This window comes from Pleurodeles waltl, chromosome 1_2, assembly GCF_031143425.1.
Source record: "Pleurodeles waltl isolate 20211129_DDA chromosome 1_2, aPleWal1.hap1.20221129, whole genome shotgun sequence".
In the NCBI taxonomy this organism is placed as follows: Eukaryota; Metazoa; Chordata; class Amphibia; order Caudata; family Salamandridae; genus Pleurodeles; species Pleurodeles waltl.
In genome coordinates, this window is record NC_090437.1 from 1,124,880,483 (window position 1) to 1,124,905,025 (window position 24,543).

Consider the following 24,543-nt stretch of genomic DNA (forward strand, 5'->3'; position numbering starts at 1 on the left):
TCAGGACTGGAAACAGGAGAGGGGCTACGCCTTTCCCCTGTTCATGCACCTGTCAGCACAGGTGAGGCACCAAGTAGTGGATCTTGTGGTAATAACCACAATTTGGAGATTGTAAGTCTAGTATAAAGTTCTTTTGGAACTTTCTTAAGGTTCTCCAATCCTTCCCCCCAGTCCCAGATCTTCGCCTGGATACTCAAAGGAACCCTCACCAACTGGTATCCACAGGTCAGTTCTCTTTTGGTGTGGAAGATTACTGGGCATGATGGAATGTCCCAGGACTTTCGCAGTGAGATTGATGCCTCGTATCAAAGGCATTGGTAGACGCCATCACCAAGAGATATCGCTCGGCATGGTCGAAATAGTTGGGTTGGTGTCTCCAGAGGGAACTGGATCCCATGGGATCAGGAATTGTTTGAATTCTGAATTTCTTGTCATCCCTTGCATCAAAAGTTATGGCCTATAGGTCTGTTAACACTTTTCATTCAGTTATATTTTCTGGACATCCCCCCATTGAAGGCTATCAAGTTGGGGAACGTTTAGTCTGAATTTATGAGAGGCATAATCCTTTCATTGCCACCAGAGCCAAGGTATTCAGTTCTTTGGGGTGTGAATATTATCCTCAACCTCTTCCTCTCTTCGAGAAATAGTAAGTACCTTTCCAGGAAGGAACTTTCGGGGAAACTGGCTATGCAGCTGTGCCCTATACACTGTAGGAGTTTCCTACGTTAAAGCACTGGACATTACAGGTCGAGTGTTCACCTTGGATGGGATTACTTTTCATGTGTCTAGATGCACAAAGTGTAACTCACGGCTAATCTGTTACCCCGCATTTGATGACCACCCAAAGTTGTGTGTTGTAAGGTATAGTAAGCCGTACAAGACCCTGACAGAGGATTTCAGGCCTCCTGGTGAATGACAACTTCTAAATGCCTTGTGGAAGCCGTTCCATGCAATCTCCTCCCATAACATTGCTAGATGGGTTAGATGGGTGATGCAGAAGGCTGGGATTGACATTTCCAAATTTGGTGCTCATTCTGCTAGAGGGGCCATGGCACTTAAAGCCTCAAAGTATCAATTTCCCTAGGGATTTTGTGATCAGTTATTTCTGGTATACCATTATGACCAGTATTGATATGGAATAGTATTGGTTAATATTATTGTATATACATGTAATGGGACTTCTCTGAAGCCAGATTAATTTCTGGAGGCTTGATTCTTCTCCAAGGAATGAATCAAGCATTCGTGGGAGAAAGAATGGGCCTTGGTCGGGTGAAGAAAGAGAGGGGATGAACACAGAGAAAGGGCTATGAGGAGACTTACTTGTGTTGATTGGATAATGTTCTGTTGTTTCTCTTTGCCTAAGGTACATGGGAAAAGATAGTTTTTGATGGTATTGTGATATGGCTGCTGTAAAATAAAGTGAAGAAAGCTAAGCATAACACCTGCTTGCGTGTCCCTAATAGAATTGAAACTTACCGTTAGACTATCTAGGACATTTTTAATTCCCTACACCAATAAAACACCCAAATTGTTCTGTACGTTGAATGCAATTTCTTATCAAATATACCAGTAAAAATGGTGTTATAGTCAAATCTATGATTACAATTGGTTGTTTAGCAAGTACTTTCATATATTGTTTTGTTTATTTTTACAGTTCACATTCAACAAAACTTTTGGGAATATGCTTTTATGATAATGTTGTAATGTCTCTTGCATGGCTCTGGATAATGTGTTCCACTGTTGTGTGTCAGACTAATGGCAAAATTAGGATATGTGTCTGCAGATTTTTGATTTTGCCTCAGTTAACACAACAATTGATGTCGGATGAGCTCTGCGGCACTTACTTGCAAGGCAGGCAGAGCTATGTGAGCTGTTCAAGGACGAGGCCAGGAAACATGGCCAGGTGATACAGAAAAGGCTATATGACATCGGAGATAAAGCGTGCAAACTGATAGCATGGTTAGACAGAAGAGACCAAAAACAAAAGGGAGTTAGTGAGATAGTGGACGAGCAGGGAAGGTCCAGACGGTCGAAGCCCAGAAATAGCAGAGGCATTTGCCTCCTACTATGAGAGGCTATATACATGTAGGACCACTATGACAGATGAAAATTATGACAAATTGCTTAAAGATGTGACCCTACTGTCCCTCACAGCAGTATAAAGGGAGTCACTGGAATGGGAACTAACTGCAGAGGAAATAGGACAGGCAATCAGATCCTTACAATCCAGAAAGGCAGCTGGCCCAAACAGGCTCCCAGTGGAGCTATACAAGGGGCTGAAAAGTAGAGTGACTCCACATTTTACCAAAATGTACCACAAGGCATTGAATACCCAGCATCTGCCGGAAGACCAGAGGACAGCAACTATAGTGGTCATACCTAAGGAAGGGAAGCCTGCAATGTAATGTGCGTCATATAGGCACATATCCTTACTGAACGTGGAGACAAAGGTACTAGCCAAGGTGTTGGCCACCCGGCTGCAATCTGTGATCACCTCTATAGTCCATCCTGGTCAATCAGGTTTAAAACCCTGTAGAAGCACCTGGCTTAACATTCATTGACTATATGGAGTGCTTTATATGACACAGCTGCAGGGGGGTGGGGGAAGGTGCCCAGACAGCCCTCTTAGCCCTAGACGCCAAAAAGGCAATTGACAGTCTGGAGTGGGGATACATGTTTGCAATACTTCATAGACTGGGATTTGGCCCACTGCTTTGTGCCTGGGTTAAGCTGCTCTACCAGAAACCACTGGCGAGGGTGAGAGTAAATGGGGTTACTTCCTGCACCTTCGAATTGCAGAGGGGAACTAGACAAGGGTGCCCGCTTTCCACTAAGCTATTTGCATTGGCCCTAGAACTGCTTGAGGCCTGGATCCGGCAGGACCCTCTGATTAGGGGGATCGAGGGTGGGAGCAGCGTGTCTCACTATACGCAGATGATGTACTACTATATGTCACGGATCCAGTTCTCTACATAGACAGGCTACTGCAAATCTTCCGCATCTTCTGAGAATACTCTGGGTACAATATTAACTGGAATAAATCCCTGCTATACCCATTAGCGGGGGGACCCCTACTCTGCTTCCCTGTGCCAACATTCCTGTGGCACCCGGTGGTTTTAAATACCTGGGGATATACATAAGCAGAGACCCGTAATAATTCCTCTGGTAAAATATGTCCACTCAGGTGGAAAGACTAGAGAGAGATGTAGAACACTGGCGACTACTACCGTTGACATTAATGGGCAGGGTGGCTCTGTACAAGATGATGACCTTGCCCCTGCTACTATACATATTTCAGAACACCCCGGTGGTGATTCCTAAAGGGGTCTTCCTGAAAATCAACCAGACCCTTAAATCTCTGTTATTGGCAGGGGGATCCCTCCACATAGCGCTGAGGAAGCTTCAGAGGGGGACTTATGAGGGAGGTCTGGCCATTCCAGATGCCTGGATGTACTACTGCGTGACCCAGCTGGTGGTGATCAATGAGTGGGCCTTTGCGGAGCCCGCAGAGCCAGCCTATAGAGTGGATTGGGGAGCGATAGGCATCTTGGGATATGAGAAAGTCCTGTACAGCCAGTGGGGAGCCCTGGACTTACCGACTCATACCTTGACTGTAATGCGAGCATAGAGAGAAGCAAATTATTACCGGGAGGAGGGGGAGGTGCTGTCTGCATGTGCCTCACTCTGGACCGGAGACTACCTGAAGGAAGTGAGTGTGATGAAGGGGTTCTCTAGATGGGCTTTGATTGGGATAGAACACCTGGGAGATGTGTGGAAGAACACTGCCATGATATCCTTTGAGGATCTACAGACTGAGTTTGCCCTACAAGACGCGGAAAGATATAGATACCTGCGACTGTGTCACACGCTTCGTAGCCACATACACATGGGGAGCAAATCAAAAACATGACACTGCTAGAGGATAGGCTTCCCACAGAAAAGCTGCCAGAGCAGGCAATCTCGACAATCTATAGGAAACTGTCCAACAACTCCCCTAATCTGAATGCGAGGCTGAGGGTGGCATGGGAGGAGGACGTAGGTCCCATGGATGATGGAGAATGGGCGGACATCGTGAAAAGGGCTAGAGAAATTGCAATTTGGACCTGTGTCCCATTGGTGCAGCTTCGGATACTGCACAGGTCTTATTTTTCCCGGGTGCGACTGCAGCAGATGGGGCACGCCCCGTCGGATCTATGTGTGGGAGGGTGTGAGATGCTGGGGACATTCTACCACATACTATGGTCCTGCCCACAGATACTGGTGTTTTGGATGGAAGTGGCGGATGAGATGTCACGTGTGATAGGAGGCACGGTCCTGATGGACCCCAGATGGCTGATCCTCTCGATTCCTGTGGAAAAGGTATGGAAAACCCCCCCAACTTATATGGCTGAGGTTAGCAGCGGGAGTGGCAAAGAGGAATATGGCCAGGGCATGGGGAGCATCCACCAGACCGCGGGGGATTGGGTGGCAGATGTGGACTTATACTGTAGGTCCGAAACAGTGGTCTACCAAAGTAGGGGATGTCCAGCGAAATGGGAAAAGAAAAGGAATGCAACCCAGGGCATATGAGGAGGAGGAGAGGGTCTAAAGAGGGGAGGGAGGCTGCAAGGGATATAGAGATTAGTCTCCTTAACCTCAGGTGGGGGGAAGCAGAGGAGTGCTAAGTGGGATTCGTTGCCCAAAACTCCTGAAAAGGTTTAGTATTCGGTTACACCTATTTACTAACTTCACTGTCTCTGATGTTTATATGCACTGTATGCCATGCAGTGTTAAATAAAAAGATTTCCAAAAAACAAAATATGTGGCTGAGTCACAGTTCCCTTGTTTCAAGTTTAGCAGTTCCATATCAACTCTATGAAGGTACACCCAAATAAGACAAAACAAAAAGCACTTTTGACTAGTTTTCAGAGAATGGGGAGGGACAGTAGTCAGCACCTTTGCCCATATTGCCAAAAAAGTGATTGATATATGGCCGCTGAACTGGGACTGGAATCGTTACATTGATGGTTATTGATGGAGAAGTAGCCAGGCATTGTGCCGCCAGTGGTGAAGTAACTTATTTAGATTGTGTCGTCGGAGCCTAAACCATAATAATGCAGAAATCTTAATACTAAATAATGACAAGCTACCTCTCTCAAATATCTCATGGACTCATTCACCTGATCAACTTCCCCCCACTAGACATCGTTCACAATGTTTGTGTCCTGTTTGATGCGCAACTACCTTTCATTGTTCAAATTCAAATGGCAATCAAATGAATAAACTATCACTTATATGCTATAAAATCCCCCGCCCTATTCATCCATCATAGAAAACTACTGGTCCTATTAAGACTATAATATTGCCTTGAAATATACCCAAGTCTCCCAAACAAAGACATCTGCAAATACAGCATGTCCAAAACTGAGACAAAAAATTATCTTTGGTCTGGAAGAAAACAACCATGTTTCTCCTTCAGGTCACAACTATCTTGACTATCTATAAATCACCGCACTTGGGGTCCTTTATCTCATGTGGAAAGTCATCAATACAAAAAAGTGGATACATATCAGACCTTTTCAAGTTTCTGCAAACATCAACTGTGCTACGTTCCTCCTTAGAGTGCAAACTGATCATCACAAAATAGAGACTAAAATGATTTAAAAGCAAGGTCCAAAAAAAGGGTGGGAGGAAAAATTAGAACAACCTTCCTATAGAAATCAGATCACTGAGCGGCTGTCCATGTTTTAATACATTCCTAAAACAAATGCTAAGCTAAAGACAATAACTTTGCCCTTCAATGCTACTTCAGAAGGCTTAATAACTCTCAACCTGCATCCTTTCCTCTGCTCTCATACCAATGAGATCTCTACTGTATGACCATGCAGTCCCTTCAAATGTCTACAAAGATAACCAAAACACTGATTGAGAATACAATGCAATATTATAACAAATATATTAAACTGAACAATTGAGTTTTTTTTGGAAATCATGGTATATTAGAGGTTTAAGATGGGTGAACCAACTATTTGAGGATGTTTTTCCTCTTTCTTTCGAACAACCACAACATCTTTTTTCTTTTCCGTCTTCTTTTGCCAAGAAATATTGTATTTTAATAAATATTGTAAATGGATCTTATCAAAAAGTTATATTGCAACAATCGTCTAATATTCATTCTTCTCAAATTAAAGATCTTCTGCTAGAAGACCCATAAGCTTCTCACATTTATCAGCTAATTACTGCCCCTCCTGAGAAAAAACCTAAATCTACAATAAAATTACAGTGGGAGAAAGATTAAGAATCCTTTTCGACTTCTTTATTGAATAAAATGAGGATTAAAATACGGAAATCCGCCAGAGCAGCTAATGCAGTCCAAACTTTGTTCTTTCTTTACAGAGAATGAATCCTAATTTTTCGTCCTCTTGTTGGTCCTGTACTGCACCAGTTTCAGATCTTAAATATATGTTGTTTGATTGTCCTTTCACATTTCAATTTTGAGTAAGAGTATGGCACCAGATAAATATTATATTTAATACCCAGATTACTTTAAGTTGTTCAAATATATTTTTAGGAAGTTTTGTGGAAGGATGGCCTCAATCTCAAAAGAACAATATTTTAATTTTGGATTTACTATTAACCTTTGCATTTAAATAAATTACTAAATCTTTTTTGAAGGATTCTTCAAAATTATCCTTTCAAGCTTGGTGGTACGGTGTATATTATAATCATAGACTTGATTGAGATTATGTTCCCCTGATATCCCTTGCCATTAAAAGAGATATGCTATGGATTCCCATTACAAATTACTTAAACTCTTTGGCTTACACTTCATGCACTCACTTTCCTAGAATTGAAGAGGTTTCTAAACCTCCATGAATTGTCTTTTGGTACCGTTTTATTTGTTATCATATTTTCTTTCTAATTTAATATTTATATGTAATGGATATATATTCGTCATGTTTTGCATCAATACACAAGCTGTTTTCTTTTCTTAAGAGAGAATTTTCTATTCTAACTGAGCTGTTAGTATTTTATTTACTTAAATTATCAGATGTATTTTATACATTCAGATTATTGTATTAACTATTAATAAACTTTTCTTTTTGAAATTAAAAAAAGTACAATACATTCACCTTTCTACTATGCATGTCCTGACACCATTCTCACTCTCTATCCATGCGTTCTGCTTCCCTCCTCTATCCAAGTTCTCACCTATTTTAAACAGATATCTCATATGATAGGTTTACCTCTCCATCTGCATTCTCCTTCCTTTAAACAGGCTGTTCCTACAGTATTTGTAATGTCAGTGTTTCAATGTGCTAACATTAGAAACCGACTTGTATTTTTTACTATTGTATAATAAGAAACAGACCTGGGCGGAACTCGGGGAATTTCACTCTGTGGAATTCCATGGAGTTACCCAAGCGCTCCACGAGATTCTATGGAATTATGCCACAGGTAGAAAAATGTTCTTCCTGTAGTTTGTGCTATTATTTCACCTCAGTAGAGCATTCTGTGCTCAAAATCAGAGCAAACGCACCATGCAGTGCAGAAGGGTGCAGCCATTTTTTTACCTGCTTCTGATTCTCTTCCTGGCCTACAGTGCTCATACCTTGTCCTTTTCTGTTTCTACCTAATCCTTCTCCATCTCATCACCGCAATCTCGTTCCCACCTTCTATTTAATTATTTTCATCACTATCTGTCTTTTCCTGTGTGCATTTACATTTCTGTTTGTGTTTTTCATGATGTTTTTGTACTTTGTTTTTATTTCCTGACCTGTTCTGTCCTCCTTCTGTTCTTTTTTTATTTCCTATCTCACTCTGAGCCCCTCCTCCGACATGCAGACAGCAGCAATGCCAGTGCCACCCACACCCCTTGGGGCCCAAAAGGCAAGAAGAGGTGCAGCCCTGCCCCATTTTCAGAGAGGCGAAGGTGGTTGTGCTAATCTTTTGTGTCCAGTGCTACCTTCTCCGCATATTGGCAGCAGGTGAAAGGCCGGGCAAACGTTATGCCTTGCAGGAGCATCAGCTGCTTTGGGGGAGAGTGGGATCAGTGGTGTGCCTCAACACAGGGCTGTGGTGCACAGAGCAGCAGCTCATGCACCGCTGGAATGACATTCTGGACCTGGAGCAGGACCAGCTCATGTTGCTAGGTGTGGAGGTTGTGTGGCTCGGTTAGTACTATTTATTTTTGTTTTCTAATAATTCTAATTTTTGTTTTCAAATAGTTTACATGATAATTGTCTCTCTCTCTCTCTCTTTCTTTCTCTCTCTCTCTCTCTCTATATATATATATATAATAATGTTCTGTTTATGTGTTTTCTAATTGTGAAAATAAATATTTTGCACTCCGGTTAATAAGTGTGCATATCCATTTTTTACAATGTAAGTATATATGGAACTATGCACTTTTAGCATCCGAGAGTCCTTGCAGTTGTGTCCACTGTCTTTCCTCTGAAAGAAGTGAGCATGCAATATAGTTTTATGCCAGGGTTAACCATCTATACACTTTGCTGAGTGCATCAGGGTACAGAATTATTAAAATTGACTCCACGCAGTGCAGGGCAGAAAACGTGATGCATTGCATCAAAGGGAGAGGGCAGGAATGCAACTTATTTTTAAGTGTTAATTTATCAAGATATGTCTCATTCCTGCAACCAAGTGCTACCTAACACGCCAATGCAGGCACCCTCATGCCATGGTGCAAGGGTGCTACATACATTACACAACACCCTGGATTGTTTGTGGAGGAAGGGGACACCCCCCTGCACAAAAACACTCCTTATAGGCAAGGCCAACACAAATGACAGACCCTTGCTAAATGTAGCTCCTGGGCTGAGAGTAGGGGGTGCATGGTGTCAGCCTGACAAAGAGGGTGTTGTACCATAGGAATGGAGTGGACGTCAAATGACTGATACTGTCTGGATTCTGTTCCAGCATGAGCTATCCAGGTGCTCAGCACAAGCATGGGCTGAATTAAGAAGTAAAGAAGTAATGCAGACTCCTGTCCTGTCACTATTAAGAAAGTAGTATATCAGAGGGTTAGCATTCTTCTATGTGCCTTTATGTAGCTCATACAGTCCCAATCTCCCCGATGTGTAGTATGCATTGCAAAGGGAGACTGACTTGACGCATGAAAGGAGGCAGAGAAGCAAAGGTCATTTGCGTGAGTTGTCCTAAATGTACTTTTAGCTTTCAGAAACTAGGAATATGCTATCTCATTTAGAAAGTACAACATTGTGTCTGTCAACATTTTTGTTAGTAATCATTTTTTAATCTTCTTTATTTCTTACATAAGCAGCCACAGGTAAAAGGGTGAAGGAGCTGCCACCACCAGTGCCGCAGTGGGTGCAACTACCACCACCATCAGTGCCAATGACAATGGTTCTACTGGCCCCAGTGTTGTTTATATTATTTCTTACTTTTACCTCTCCCCATTAGTAAAATAATGTGGCTTTGTGTATTTTCACACTATCTACTTTTTTTTAACTCCCCTATCTAATGTTTGCTATCCCAGCATTTTCCTGTTTTTCAATATTTCCTGTTTCTGCAGGTGACTTTCTCCTGTCTATAGCTTTCTTCTGCTCTCTTTTTTAGTTAGCTTTCCCTCGCCCCTCTGTTATATGTTTTGTGGTACTGTGAGACTAAGAGAATAGATGTTTGGTACCATGAAGAAGATCACAGCCCCAAGTAAGCTGTTATTCACCAAACATGTTGGTTGAGAAGACTTTCTTGATGAAACAATCAAAAAGAAATAGAAAGGCCATGGTCATGGACTCCCAATTTTGTGTTTTTGTATACTTTTTTCTAGCAGCACAGACCACAAGTGCCTTCACCAGTGGCAGCAGCCAGACAGGAAGTGGGAAGGAGGAGCCCCAGGAGGTCAGGGGGGGAAGCAGTCCCAGCTGTGCAGGGGCAAGTGGTAAGTTACCTTGCTTGCTAGTTGACAATAATTGTTTGTTAAGTGAGACTGCTATCCCATCACTTCCTACCAACAACTTTTCGCTATCTAACTGCAGCATGGTTCAATTCGGCACTGCAGTAAAATGATCATCTGCTTCAGTTAACAGTGCAACATTACGAAGTCTGTAATGCATTTCAAACCGAAAACAAGGTGTATTTCCAGTGCCCAATCAGTCACCTACTACTAGTACTTCACTTTATCATTCTTTCCCTCTGTAACAGCCTACCAAAAAATTGCAAATTCCATCTCAGCATGTGCTACATTTTTCTGCCCAAGTCACTTCTGTTACATGGCTTGTGCCATGACAGCTTTATGCCTGTTCCATTTTTTTTATTTCTTCATTCGTCAAACAAAGTGACTAAACAGAATCATAGCACATGATCACTGACACCCAGTGATTTTATAGCTAAACCTCTACCTAACTTAATCCCTCTAACTTACCTTTCAGAAGATTAACTTTTCCTACTGCCAATTGAAGGTATTTTTTGAAAATAATGTGTGGTTGAGGCCAGGGTGTAATGTGCAACTAAGTGACTGATTTTGAGTTTGGTAGATGGGATACTGTGTGACAAACATGCCATATAAAATATATACCATTCCATGTACTGCAGTGCATCATTTATAATCTCTGTACTGTCTACTTATGGCATTCCGGATATCCATTGTACATCATGTATGTAATGGAGTATTCAATCTGCGTCTTCTAAGTTTGGAGTAGGCATAGAATTAAAGAGGCAGCCAGAAAAGAAGGGCAGTGCCATTGGAATTCATTAGAATAAGATATTAAATTATCCATTACAGCTGCCTCAAAAAGATGTTGCAGAGTAGCAGCCCCACTAGCATGCCTCTACTAAAGCTGCAGATATGCTATCACGCATACTATTATCTATGGAGCATAATCACCTTACTCATTAATGAGAGGTAATTACACACAACACTTCTGTTTTGCTTTCCTATAAAATCTTATAAATGAAAATCATTTTGAATGTGGTGGTATTCTGGGTTAATTCCTTGAATTCTGCGCTCATGTTATGTGGTGCATATGTTGGGAATACTTGGCCCTATGACTAATCATATCAAAAATGTCAATGACCTTAGTGGGCCAACTGTGTTCTGCTACTGTGCCACTATTAAAAAGTGTTTGCTCTGAGCATTCCATGTTGTGTTATTAATTTTTGTTTTTTCTTGATAGAGCTATTTCTGCTGCTGGAGGTCACCTATCATGGCAGGGGATAGCCGCTCGCTGATACTTACCGGGGCAGCCTATCTAGGGAATGAAAAAAAGAAAGATAGGGATGGGAGGCACTGTCTTGATGTGCTTTAAGTGAATGGGGAGGCTTCTTTTGTGCACACTGGTCCAACTCTTATTCTGTCTATACATGTGAAAAATGGTCAGACAGCCAATATATAAAAGTTCCTCCATCTATATCTATTTTTTTGCATAGCAGTTTGACAATAATGCAAAGGTTCCATTGTGGCCTACTAAGTCAGGGGAGTAGAATTCATCCTCATACTCAGGGGGTTTGCCCAAAAGTTGGTCAGCTACCGCACTTGAGTTTGACCAATTGCCCTCACCCTTATCTTGTGCTGTTCAGAAACAGCATTTTCTTGTGGTATGAAGTGTTGGCTCACTTTAGTTATGGTCAATATCTGTGTGTTGAGGAGAGAGGCTGGCTCTTCTGACAGTGTCAGCTGTGCCAGCTGCATTAAACGCTCATACAAAAGACACACTGGCTACCGGATAAGTCAGATACTTTATTACCAGCCTGCTGAGCTCTGGCCATTGGTACATCTTCCCATGCCAATAGAACAATGAGTTTTGACCAAGGTAGATATCTTTTAGGTCATCCAGATAGTCTTGCACCATCTTCTGAATGATTATTGATTCTGGCACTTTTGACCTCTGGTGCTTTCACCTCAGCACTACTACTTAAAACCAAGCCATTGCAAAGGTTGAGTCTGATTCTTCTGTTGCTGGTATTGGCTGCTGTGAGACATTGCTGCCCTCTCTGGAGGCTGAAGACTGCATGCCAGAATGTCTTCCCGGGCCTCTAACTTCTAGCCATTCTTCTTCTAGGTTTCTTGCTTGATCAACAATCCAAATCTTGTATTGTGAAACATCCCCTTCTGAAAAAGGAATCAAAATGACCAGTATTTCTTTGTAGGGTGGATCAAGTATTGTGGCACAGATGTGTACTCTTTGGAGAACATGATCTCTCTTTGCAACCTTGTATTAGCTGCCAAGCTAAGGATTAAGCTCTGAACCAACTCATATGCTTCTTCCTTCATACTGGTGAGCTTTTGCAACACCTTTTTTAACTAGTCCTGTGGCAGATGCAATAACCGGATTGCTTAGCTCATCGTACTGTCCGCCTTGCTGACTTTCCTTGTGAAAACCTCAAAAGGAAGCAACATTTGAGACAGGCATTTCACTAGACCCAATTTGTCCATCTACCTGGTTTTATTTCTTCCTCTTTGAAGGGCATAGTCAGTGATCGGTCTGTACTGTTCAAACACACAGACAGTTCGGTTGATGTCAGAAGGCATTTCAGATGTGGTTTTGTGCAGCACACTGCAGGTAGTTGTGAGGTAGCTTGTGTTCCGTGTGCAGAGCCCTGTGTCTAACTTCTGAGGATCGCGCCGGTGTATTGTACTGCACCTGACCGTGCCGAAGGCCAAAGCTGTGGGAGCCGCTAGTCAAGGAAAAGCAAAAAGCGGCAAGGAGAAGGAGGGAGTGCGTGCACAATCTCCAGGGCTGCTGTGCCCATGTGGAGTGGGTGACATCTGAGGTGGCTTAAGGCAGAAGGGGAGGTATTTTTAAACTTGCTGCCGCCAGACGCCATACCACCACACTGTTACACTGATGCTTCCCTGTACTGCTGTACTGCAGAGGGGCCACACTTCTGTCACAGACTCTGCCCCAGATTTTGCCCCTTTGGCTTTTTGTGTGGGCTTGTATTGGGCTTTCATTGGGCTCTTATTAGAGGAACTTAAAACTCAGAGCCTTGGCTCAACCACACGTTGCAACATGTAGTAGGTTGAGTTTCAACGTGCTGGCACCTCCTATATGAGGCCTTTAACCAATACTCTCTTAGCACCCTCAATGAACTTCAACTGCTTTGGGGATTTAAAAGAAAGACTGAAAGGAGTGAACAGTCTTCTGCCGGTGGCCAGTGTGTTGCTGATTGTCTTTTTTTTTTTTTTTAGAAAGTCCTGCACAATCAGGTTGATGCAATTTGCCAAACACAGGAGCCTGAAATATCGTCCATCTGTCATAGCCTGTACTATACTACTGCCATTGTCCGTGACAACAAATCCAATTCTGAGACCTCTGGGTCGAAGCTATTCAAACACTTTGCTGTTAAAGTCTTCCAAGATGTTTGCAGATGTATGAGATTTCTCCATGACGAACATCACTACTGTTGCATGGTGCCAAAGTCCTTAAAACTTTCATCAGTGTTGGGACCTGCAGACAGTTCTTGCCTAATCCCACAAAAGAGAACTGGTGTGCAATGATAAACATGTAATCAGTTGCTTGACAACTGGTTCACATGTCTGTCATCAAGTGGATAGTCTGAACAGCAGTCTGCTGTATAGCTTGGCCAACCAATTGCAGCACATCATAATGCAGCGCTGGAACAGCAACTATGGTAAATAAGGCCTCGCTGGTACCTTCCATTTTGGGCAGATGGCCACCACAAATTCTAAAAATCTCACTCCTTCCACAAAAGAATAAGGGAGGAGGTCTAGCACTAACATTTTTGCCAGCTTCCCATTTCATAAACGTGCTGTTGGGTGGTTCCATTCATAGGGCTCCTCCTGCTTAAACATGCCCGTAATAGTAGCTTCGATTTATTTTATTTTATTTTACTAACACAGGTGACTTCCCAAGAGAATCAGGAAGTGGTAGACTCAATGTGCGTCTTGGGGGAATTGTTGTATGGGGTGGTGTCTGCATCTGAGTCTTGTGCCATTTGGTGATTGCTGATGCAAGTGATGCTGGCACACTTCAGGGGACAGGGATGCTTTATGTAAAGCTGTCATTCTTTTTTTCCTCATCACTTTCTTCTATAACCATGAACAGACTACACAAAATGGCCACTGGCCACATGTTCAAACAACAACAAACAAGAAGACATGGACAGCAAACAACACAGCAGTCCTATGGCAAAAGCACACTGGCTGGCTACACAAAATGGCTCCTGGCCACATGTTCAAATAACAACACGCAAGAAGGCAGGGTGTATAGGGACAAATGGATTACCCAAAATGAATTCTGGTATGTGCCTAGGACAGACAGGGTGAGGAGGGAAAAATGGAATAACCCTGAAGAAAAGTCAGATGATATTGGTGTGCGCCTATGGCAGGCTGTGGGTGCCAGCGATAATGGAATAATCCTTGGAAAAATGAATGCTAGTGTTCACCTATGGCAGGCAGGGGCCACTGGCCACATGTTCAAACAACAACAAACAAGAAGACATGGACAGCAAACAACACAGCAGTCCTATGGCAAAAGCACACTGGCTGGCTACACAAAATGGCTCCTGGCCACATGTTCAAATAACAACACGCAAGAAGGCAGGGTGTATAGGGACAAATGGATTACCCAAAATGAATTCTGGTATGTGCCTAGGACAGACAGGGTGAGGAGGGAAAAATGGAATAACCCTGAAGAAAAGTCAGATGATATTGGTGTGCGCCTATGGCAGGCTGTGGGTGCCAGCGATAATGGAATAATCCTTGGAAAAATGAATGCTAGTGTTCACCTATGGCAGGCAGGGGCTGCGTAGGATTATGGAATAATCTTTAAAAATGAATTCTGGTGTGTGCCTATGGCAGGCAGGGGATGCAGGGAGAAACTGAATAATCATTAAGAAGTTGATGCTAGTGTGATGCTGGTGTGCGCCTATGGCCAAAGTGGCCCATGGCAGGCAGGGGGTGCAGGGAAAAATCAAATAATGTAAACAAATTAATTGCTGGTGTCTCACTAGTGACTATGAGAACTCCTTTGGGATGCAAGGAGGTGCAGAGGAAATGGAAAAAATACATATAATATATTATAACATCCTATAATATAACATAATATAATATAATAAAAACACTGTGCATATCTACTACAAGCAGCCACAAGCACATTAAACATATATCAGGAAAAAAAGTAAAAATAAAATGAACAAAAAAGATAAAAAGACATAGACCTCTTCTATCAATAACCCTAGAAAATGGCTTTGAAAACTGGAACAAAAGGATTGAACACACTGACTGGCTACACATAATGGCCACCAGCCACATGTTCAAACAAGCAAGAATGCATAGAAAAAAAGAACAATGTAGGTCTGTGACAAAAGTGCACTTGCTGGCTACACAAAATGCCTGCTGGCCACATGTTCGAACAACAACAAGCAAGAAGACGTGGACACATACAGGCCTATGACAAAAGTACACTGGCTGGCTACACAAAATGGCCAGCAGACACATGTTTAAACAACAAGCAAGAAAGCATGGACAACAAAGAATACATGCAGGTCTATGGCAAAAGCGCAATGGCTGACTACACAAAATGGCCACTGGCCACATGTTCAAACAACAACAAACAAGAAGACATGGACAGCAAACAACACAGCAGTCCTATGGCAAAAGCACACTGGCTGGCTACACAAAATGGCTGCCGGCCACATGTTCAAATAACAACACGCAAGAAGGCATGGACAGCTAAAAGCATATGCAGGCCCATGGCAAAAGAACACTCACCAGGTACACAAAATGGCAGCTAGCCACACATGTTCAAGCAACAATAAAGATGGCAGAGACAACAAAGAACACATGCATGCCTTTGGCAAAACCACACTGGCTGGCTACACAAAATGGTCACTGGCCACATGTTCAAACAACAACACGCAAGAAGGCATGGACAACAAAGTACAAAGCACACTGGTTGGCTACACAAAATGGCCGCCAGCCACAACTTAAAACAACATCAATTAAGGATGCATGAGCAACAAAGAAAACATGCAGGCCTAAGGACATTTACTACACAAAATGGCCACCGGCCTCATGGCATGGAGAGCAAAGACAAAATGCTGCCCTATGGCAAACACACACACACATATACTCGCACTTGCCAGATAAAAAAAATGTCCACTTGGCCAGCAAACAAAGGAGGCATGGTAAAAAAAAAGGAAACACTACCATTGATTCAGCAAAAAAAATTCTACATCAACACATGTCCTCCCAAGGCATCAAAATATGACACCACCAAAATGCACTTTTGTGCAGAAAGAAATGTGAAATACAAAAAAAACACAATTTGTATTTAATCCAATACCATCCAATGGTTTAAAACAACATATACCATAGAACACAGAAACAATTGTTTGGTATACCCAGTGCCTAGTCTGGATAGATAGCCCATGGGCAGACTAGGACACATGGTAAAATAACATGACCCCATCGCCATCATAAACTCCATCTACCCTGGATCCCCCATAGACCCCTGCCCACATCACATCTACAGTCTAGGAAGAGAAGCAACTGTAAGCCCTCTCACAGACATCCTCAACACCTCCTTCACCACAGCCACCGTCCCTGAAACTTGGAAGCACGCTGAAGTCAAGGCACTCCTGAAGAAACCCTCAGCCAACCCCATTTAATCCAAAAACTACCGCTCCATCTCACTTCTCCCCTTCTCTGCCTTCATATGTGGTGTTCCCTAGGGCTGCTCCCTTAGCCCCACCCTCTTCAACACCTACATGACCCCACTAGCAAACATCGCCCGCACCCATGGACTCAACATTATCTCCTATGACAATAACACTCAGCTCATCCTATCCCTCACAGAGGATGCCATCACCACAAGGGCCAACTCCCAAAACACCATGACCAACATGGATACCTGGATGAAGGCCAACTGCCTTAAAGTAAACTCGGAGAAAACAGAGGTCCTCATCTTTAGAAACAGGCCCTCCCCTTGGACCGACACATGGTGGCCCCTAGCACTCGGCCCACCAGCCATGCTTAGAACTTCAGAATCATACTAGACACTCAACTAACCATGAAACAACAGATTATTGCTGCCTCCTTGGCCTGCTCCTATACACTCTGCATGCTCCGCAAGATCTTCCGATGGATCCCCATCTAAACCAGGAAGACAGTCACCCAAGCCCTCATCTCCAGCTGTCTCGACTACAGCAATGCACTCTACACCAGAACTACCAAATAGCTCCTGAACCGACTCCAGACCATCCAGAACTCGGCAGCAAGACTCACCCTTGGCCTCTCTAAAAGAACCAGCATCAGCCCTCACCTCAGGGACCTCCACTGGCTCTCTGTCCGGGAAAGATGCCTCTTCAAGTTCCTCATGCACACGTATAAAGCCCTCCATAAATCTGGACTTACCTACATAAACAACCGCCTAACACTCCATCAACCAACCAAAGAGCGCAGCTCCTCCACCCGCACCTTGGCCCACAACCCCTGCATCCGTCATGACCACTATGACCCTTTTCCTACCTCACCGTTCCCTTCACCTGCGCACCCCCCTATCTCTGAAGGAACTCAGGAAGCATCTCAAGACCTGGCTCTTCAACTGCCATCACTCTCCGACTGAGGCTCGCAGATCCATCCAGCACCTGGAGATCCCCAAGGGTGACAAGTCACACTCTCTAAAAGACCTACTGATTGATTGAAATTAATACATTTTATAACCATGGAGAAAATTACTGACTCATATGCAGCAGTAATTCTTTCACCTCGAAATGAATAGTGACCAGGAGATTAACAAAGTAGTGGGAGGAAGTTGGAGTCTCTCTGGCACTTCCTTGGTGGTAAAAAAGTAAAATACAAAAAGTGTGCTTTCCATTAAAAAAACTACCTGAACCATCCATTTGTACAGAACATTCACTCACAAAGATATTTTTGAGTTGATTTATTTGGTTGTCGAGTAGAAAATCTGCTCAGGAAGCGCCCTGACCGCTCACAACCGCCAGCATCAGAAAATAGTTCTGGAAGGCTCATGGCACCTGGAAATTGCACCAGAAGCTGCCAAATCATGTTTGTAAGCATCAGTGGTGTAACAAAGGTCCCCATAGCCCCCACGGTGTGGGGAGGCTGAGCTCCAGGGATTCCCTCAGCACAATTGTTTCTTAGGATTACTCTCTTGATTTTAGCTTGTTCTTGCCTGTCTCTTTTCCTAGTTTCCCTCAAGTAATATGACCTTTCCAAGCCTTGATATTCCTGTTATTCATTGGCCAGTCCTGGAAAATCCTCTTTTATTGCAGTGGTTGCATTCTCAATCTATGTAGCCTTTACACATATCGGTTTTCAAGGTTCTTCTAGGTGTGTTATCCTTATTCCAACCCAGGTTCTGTAGTATAGTTTTTAGATGCTGATAATTAAGATGCCCATTGTGCCTCTTCTCTTTGACTAATGGGGTTAATTTAACCATGTGTTGCTGAGAAAACAAGAGTAACAAAAAAAAAAACACAAAGTCCTCTTTTCATTCTCTCTCTCTCTCAATTCTGGCTTATGCCCATACGCAGGCATCTGCAAATGCCACAGTTCTCCCCTGGAACCACTGGGGGACTTGCAGTGTTAAGTTGGAAGACTGGGGACTGCCAATCCTCACTCTTGGGGATGTCCTCCTCTCCACTTGAACTTTGAATGTCCATGAAGCAATCTGCCTCATTCTTTCCTCTTCTGGTGTTTCCTTCCTCCAATGAACCACTGTCTTGGGACTGTGTACAGCACCTTGCTTTTCCCTTCCAGCTCTGGGATTACTGGTGACATCCTCCTGATCGGTATCCCCTGGGGTCTAGTTCTGGCATGCACATTTCCTAGTGAAAGGTGTCCGTGAAAAGTGAGAGACAAAATAGTGACAAAAGTCTCTCATTTCATCTCCCTTTCTCAGTTTGTCTTCTATTTCCTTCACTAGTACCTCGCTCCTTTCTCAGTTCCCTGCTCTAGTCTTCTCTAGACTATATTCCCCTCTCGACCTACTTTTGCTTTCCCTTGTACCATCCTTCTGCCTGCTGTATCTGAAGAATACTGTGGGAGCCTCGCACAGCCTTCAATGAAGTCTGACCACAAGTACCCTTCTGCATTAGCTTACCTCTAGTCTCCGGAGACAGAAAGAATAACAGCAAATAACAACAAACACTCTATACCACACCTGCACCTATTCTACAATAACCATTCTACCACTGCACAAAAGTCACAAGTCTAGAGTATATGGAAGGCATTACTATCCGAGTAACATTCTGTCAGTTTTTGAGCTAGTGTCTAGCAGGTCTGATTTAGGCTTACATCAGTCTTTGAATCAGTGCCCAGTTGGCCAAACTAAGGGGGTTATTCCAACTTTGGAGGAGGTGGTAATCCGTCCCAAATGTGACGGATTTACCACCAGCCGTATTACGAGTTCCATAGGATATAATGGACTCGTAATACGGCTGGTGGTATATCCGTCACTTTACCGTCACTTTTGGGACGGATTACCACTTCCTCCAAAGTTGGAATAACCCCCTAAGACTTATGTTTGCCCTTAAGAACTGAATAAAATTTGCCTCACTCTGGTTAATGTCAGCATTACAGTTGGTTTACATTTTGTTTCAAAAGGAAGAGCAAAAGTTAATTAGAGTTAAACTGTTTCTATGGGTCTCAACAGCTTGGGTAAAGCTGTGTTGCTGTTAGGTTTAACAGCAAGGTGTCCCTGATACTGCAGGAGCTGGAGTGCTGGACGAAGAGTATCCTAGGAGCTGCATGTACTCACACCCAGGATGATCAAATATCAGGAGCTAATTTGTGGATACTATGCACTGGCTCAAACAACAGCAATTACAAAGTACAAAAGCAACCCAGTCTGCCAAAAATGAACCTGCAGTAAACAGACCCACCAATATTATCAACACTTCCATACAACAAGGGTTAGTACCTGTATGTTAAAACAAGCCCCACCACCCCGAAAAACCCTTGGCATACTCCATTGTGCTATCCTGTTTGAGACCCATCTCCATGCTGTTCTTCAACAAGATTCTGGAAAGGGAAATTACCAACCAATTTCAAGACCATCTGGAAATCAGCGACCTTCTAAACAACAGCCAACCAGGTTTTAGGTCAGGAAGGGAAACAGAAGCAGCGTGAGTACTTGCAAAAACATCTTAACAGCACTAGATGCTAACCAGCAGCACTGATTCTCCCTGACCTCTCTGAAGCCTACAACACTGTGGCTCATATAAAAAAACTGGGTAGGTCTGCCTGCCTTTGCCTTACAAAAGTTTAGATCATTCCTCTCTAAAAAGAAAACCTCAAGTTAGAATATTTCCTCAGAATCCACATGGAGACTAGTTCACTGGGGAGGTCCACAAACGATTTTCAATTTCACTGTTACTTTTTCAGTGTATGTTTGCTCTTTGGCACAACTCATTGATTGGTACTAACTCCATTCCCAGCTTTATGCAGATTATCCTTAAATCTTTAAATTAAAAGAAACTGCAACCAATCAAAATAATGTACCAGCCTTTACGGAACATAATGCATTGTGGAGGGTCAGTCTCTTATCCTTAACTGGCAGAAAACCAAGGTCCTCATTTTTAATAATGGACTAATCAGCACTGCCAGTTCACACTTCTGATCCAGTTGGCTGACGGTATATTGATAGCGTATTGGAGTCAATGGGATTTGGCCCTCACTTCCGAGCCTAGATCCAACTGTTCTATATAGAACCAATGATCAAAGTCAAACTTGGCCGACTGTGCTCGGACCCGATCCCAGTGGGTAAAGGGAAACAGCAAGGTTGTCCTTTGTCCCAATTGCTCATGCGTTAGCAATGGAGCCTCTGGAAATAAAACTTAGACAGCGGATGGAGAAATAGGGTATTGTGGTGGGTGATCCAACTCACCTGGTGCTCTTATAAGGGGACCATACTCTCTTTTATTTGAGATCGCACAGGGAGTCACTGCCTACCCTACTTCAATACTTGAACAGTTTTGGGGACCAAACGGGCCTGCAAATTAATCAAGCCAAATCTCTGGTGTTCCAACTGGGACGGTTGGCACAGGTGGACCCTAATACACTACCACAGCTCCCACTAAGAAGGGAGACAGAAAAGGTCAGATACTTTGGAGTGATCATAGCGCCTACCCCTGAACATCGGACTCAATATAATATAGAGAAAATGACTGAAGGCCTACGGGCTGCAGTACACTTCGCGAACATGCTTCCCCTCTCCCTGATTGGCTGGGTGGCAGTCACAAAGATAGTGTTCCTCCCACTGTCTCTACACTCTGCAATACTCATTTGATACTCTGCCAAGAGCAGTGTTTGGACTCTTACACTCACTGCTCACGACACCACTCTGGAAGAGAGGGAGATGCAAGGTGGCCCCGGAGCACCTACACTTGCAGACATTGGAGGATGGCCTAGTGGTCCCACAAATAGAATGGTATTACCTGGTTTACCAAATACAACATGCCGCCCATTGGTTAGCGGAGGAAACAAATTGGGAGAAGACACGCCTCGACAACAACTCTCAAAACAGCAAAGAACTCTTCACCATCATTAATGAACTTGCCAAACCCAAAGCCAGCAACATAGACCCCTCACACACACACAGCCCCTATGTGACGCACTCTCCAACCACTTCCACCACAAAATCCTGGACATCCACAACAGCTTCACAACACACACACACACCGCACGCACCCCTCAGTCACCCAACCCAACCCCCACTCATGACCCCCCCCACCACACTCACCACCTGGACCCCCACCACACATGAAGAAACCGAAAAAAACATGAACTCCATCCACTCCGGATCCCCCTCCCACCCCTGTCCACATCGCATCTACAACAAAGCCAGCCCAACCATCGCCCCCATACTCCGTGACATAATCAATTGCTCTATTGACTCCGCCACCTACCAGACCCCTGAAAGCACGCGGAAATCACAGCTCTCCTAAAAAGAAATCCAAAGCCGACCCGGAGATCCTCTCCAACTATCGCCCCATCTCCCTCCTCCCTTTCCCCGCCAAGGTTGCCGAGAAACTAGTCAATGCCCGCCTATCCCACTTCCTCGAAGCAAACAACACTCTTGACCCCTCACAATCCGGGTTCCGCAAGAACCACAGCACGGAAACCGCCCTCATCGCATGCACTGACGACATCAGGACCAAAGTCGACAAAGGCGAGACCGTCGCACTCTTCCTCCTAGACCTCTGCGCAGCCTTTGCCACCGTCTGCCACCACACACTCCGCACACGCCTTCACAACATAGGAATTCGCCACAAAGCCTTAGACTGGCTCACCTCCTTCCTCACTGACCGGACCCAGAGAGTCCACCTTCCACCTTTCCACTCCACCACTTCCAAGATCATCTGCGGAGTCCCCCAAGGCCCTCAGCCCCACACTCTTCAACATCTACATGATCCCCCTAGCCAACATCCTCCGAGCACACGGAATCACTATCATCTCCTACGCAGATGACACCCTACTCATCCTCTCCCTCACCCGCAACCCCACCACCGCCAAAACCAACCCACACTCCGCTCTCCTCGACACCGCCAACTGGATGACTACTAACCACCTCAAGCTTAACTCCAACAAAACCGAAATCATCATCTTCGGCCCCAACAAAACCAGATGGGACGACTCCTGGTGGCCCACCGCCCTAGGCCCTGCACCCACCCCCGCAACCTCAGCATCATCCTAGACCCCTACCTCTCCATAACACAGCAAATCAATGCCCTAACCTCCTCCTGCTTCCACACACTCCGCACTCTGAAAAAATCCTTCAAATGGATTCCCCCTGAGACCAGGAAGACAGTCACCCATGCACTCATCAGCAGCAGACTAGACTACGGTAACGCCTTCTATGCCGGCACCACACTCAAACTCAAACGCAAACTCCAGAGAATCCAGAACACAGCCGCACGCCTCGTCCTTGGCCTCCCCCGCCACGAACGAATCTCACCACACCTCAAATCCCTTCACTGGCTCCCCAGAGACAAGAGAATCACATTCAAGATCCTCATCCACGCTCACAAATCCCTCCACAACACCGGCCCAACCTACCTCAACGAAAGAGTGAACTTCCACACTCCCACACGCAACCTCCAAACAGCCGACCTCGCCCTAGCCACAGTCCCCCGCATCCAATGCACCACCACAGGAGGCAGGTCCTTCTCCTTCCTCGCCCCCAAAAACTGGAACTCCCTCCCCACCAACCTTCGCAAAACCAAAGACCTCCTGCTCTTCAGAAAGAACCTCAAGACATGGCCTTTCAAACAGTGACCCTCCCTGTCCCCTCCCTTTCAATCCCCCCCCCCCCAATCGCCTTGAGACCCTCACGGGTGAGTAGCGTGCTCTATACATTTTTTTGATTGATTGACTGATTGACACTCCTGGCGGAGAAAGAGAGAACCACGGAGCTGCCACTCCTTTTACACACAGGCAGCAGAGCCACAGAAAGGGTCCCATATCTAATTACACACACAGCATCACTGTGGGAGAGAACAATCAAGGTGGTCCTAGGGAAAGCCCCGTTTACCAAAGAGTTCACTTTCTGGGGCTTTTCGCATGCTGACCATGACAGTAGAAACATCGGCCTGGCAGGTGGGAGGATGAGACATTAGGAGACCTTTACCCCTCCAACGATTTCCTTTCTTTTGAGGCTGCAAGAGAGACACTTGCTCTGGGGGAGGGATAGTTCCTTGTGCATGCTAGCATAGCCAACATAGCCAAAGAGATATGGCCAATCTACCCAGCTGTCCGCCTCCTCCCTGATATTTCAGGTGTTTCTGGAGTTTGGGGGTGCAAGGCAGTTGATATCGCACCTCAATAAAGCTGTAATAGCTGACAGACTGAGAACCCAGTTTCAAGTCAGGGAAGCATGGAAAACAGATTTAGGGACCACACTTACAGATAAACAGTGGACCAAGATGTGCTCCTTGGTGCGCACGGTGTCATCCAATGCCAGATTTCAGATGACACATTTTAAGAATTCGCACGCACATATGCCAGCCTGGTCCTACTTTGAAGGATGGACCCCACCAAGAGATAAACTGTCCCCACTGCTAGGACAGTAATGCAGCCTTCATAGACCTTCCTTGGAATTGTCCGCCTGTGAGGGCATTCTCGGAGGAGATATTCCAACATCTGGAGAATACGTGCGAGATACGGCTAGAGCAGTGCCCTGCAGTGGGGTTGTTGGGGCATGTACACTCATGCAAGGGGAAACTGATCGAGTATAAGTTCTCAAAATTGACACTACTTCTGGCAAAATGCAGGATTGCCATCACATGGATGTGGCAAGTGGGTCCTGAGGTGGCGGCCGGGCAAAATGATGTAAAGGAATGGGCTGTGGCAGAAGAGATTCACCTAAAAAATATATGAACAGATGACAAATCAGAGGATGATTTACACAATTGGAGAACATTGCTGTTTAGATTCAAATGGTGGGACACTCAGTCCTCAGGGGACATCAGACAATGAGGGGTGGACAGTGGTAAAATTACATGGGGAACATGTGTTTGCTGATTACACTGTTGGAACATTATGCTTTCTTTTTCAGAGACTGAAAGTGCACATAGAACAAACTTACTTTTGACATT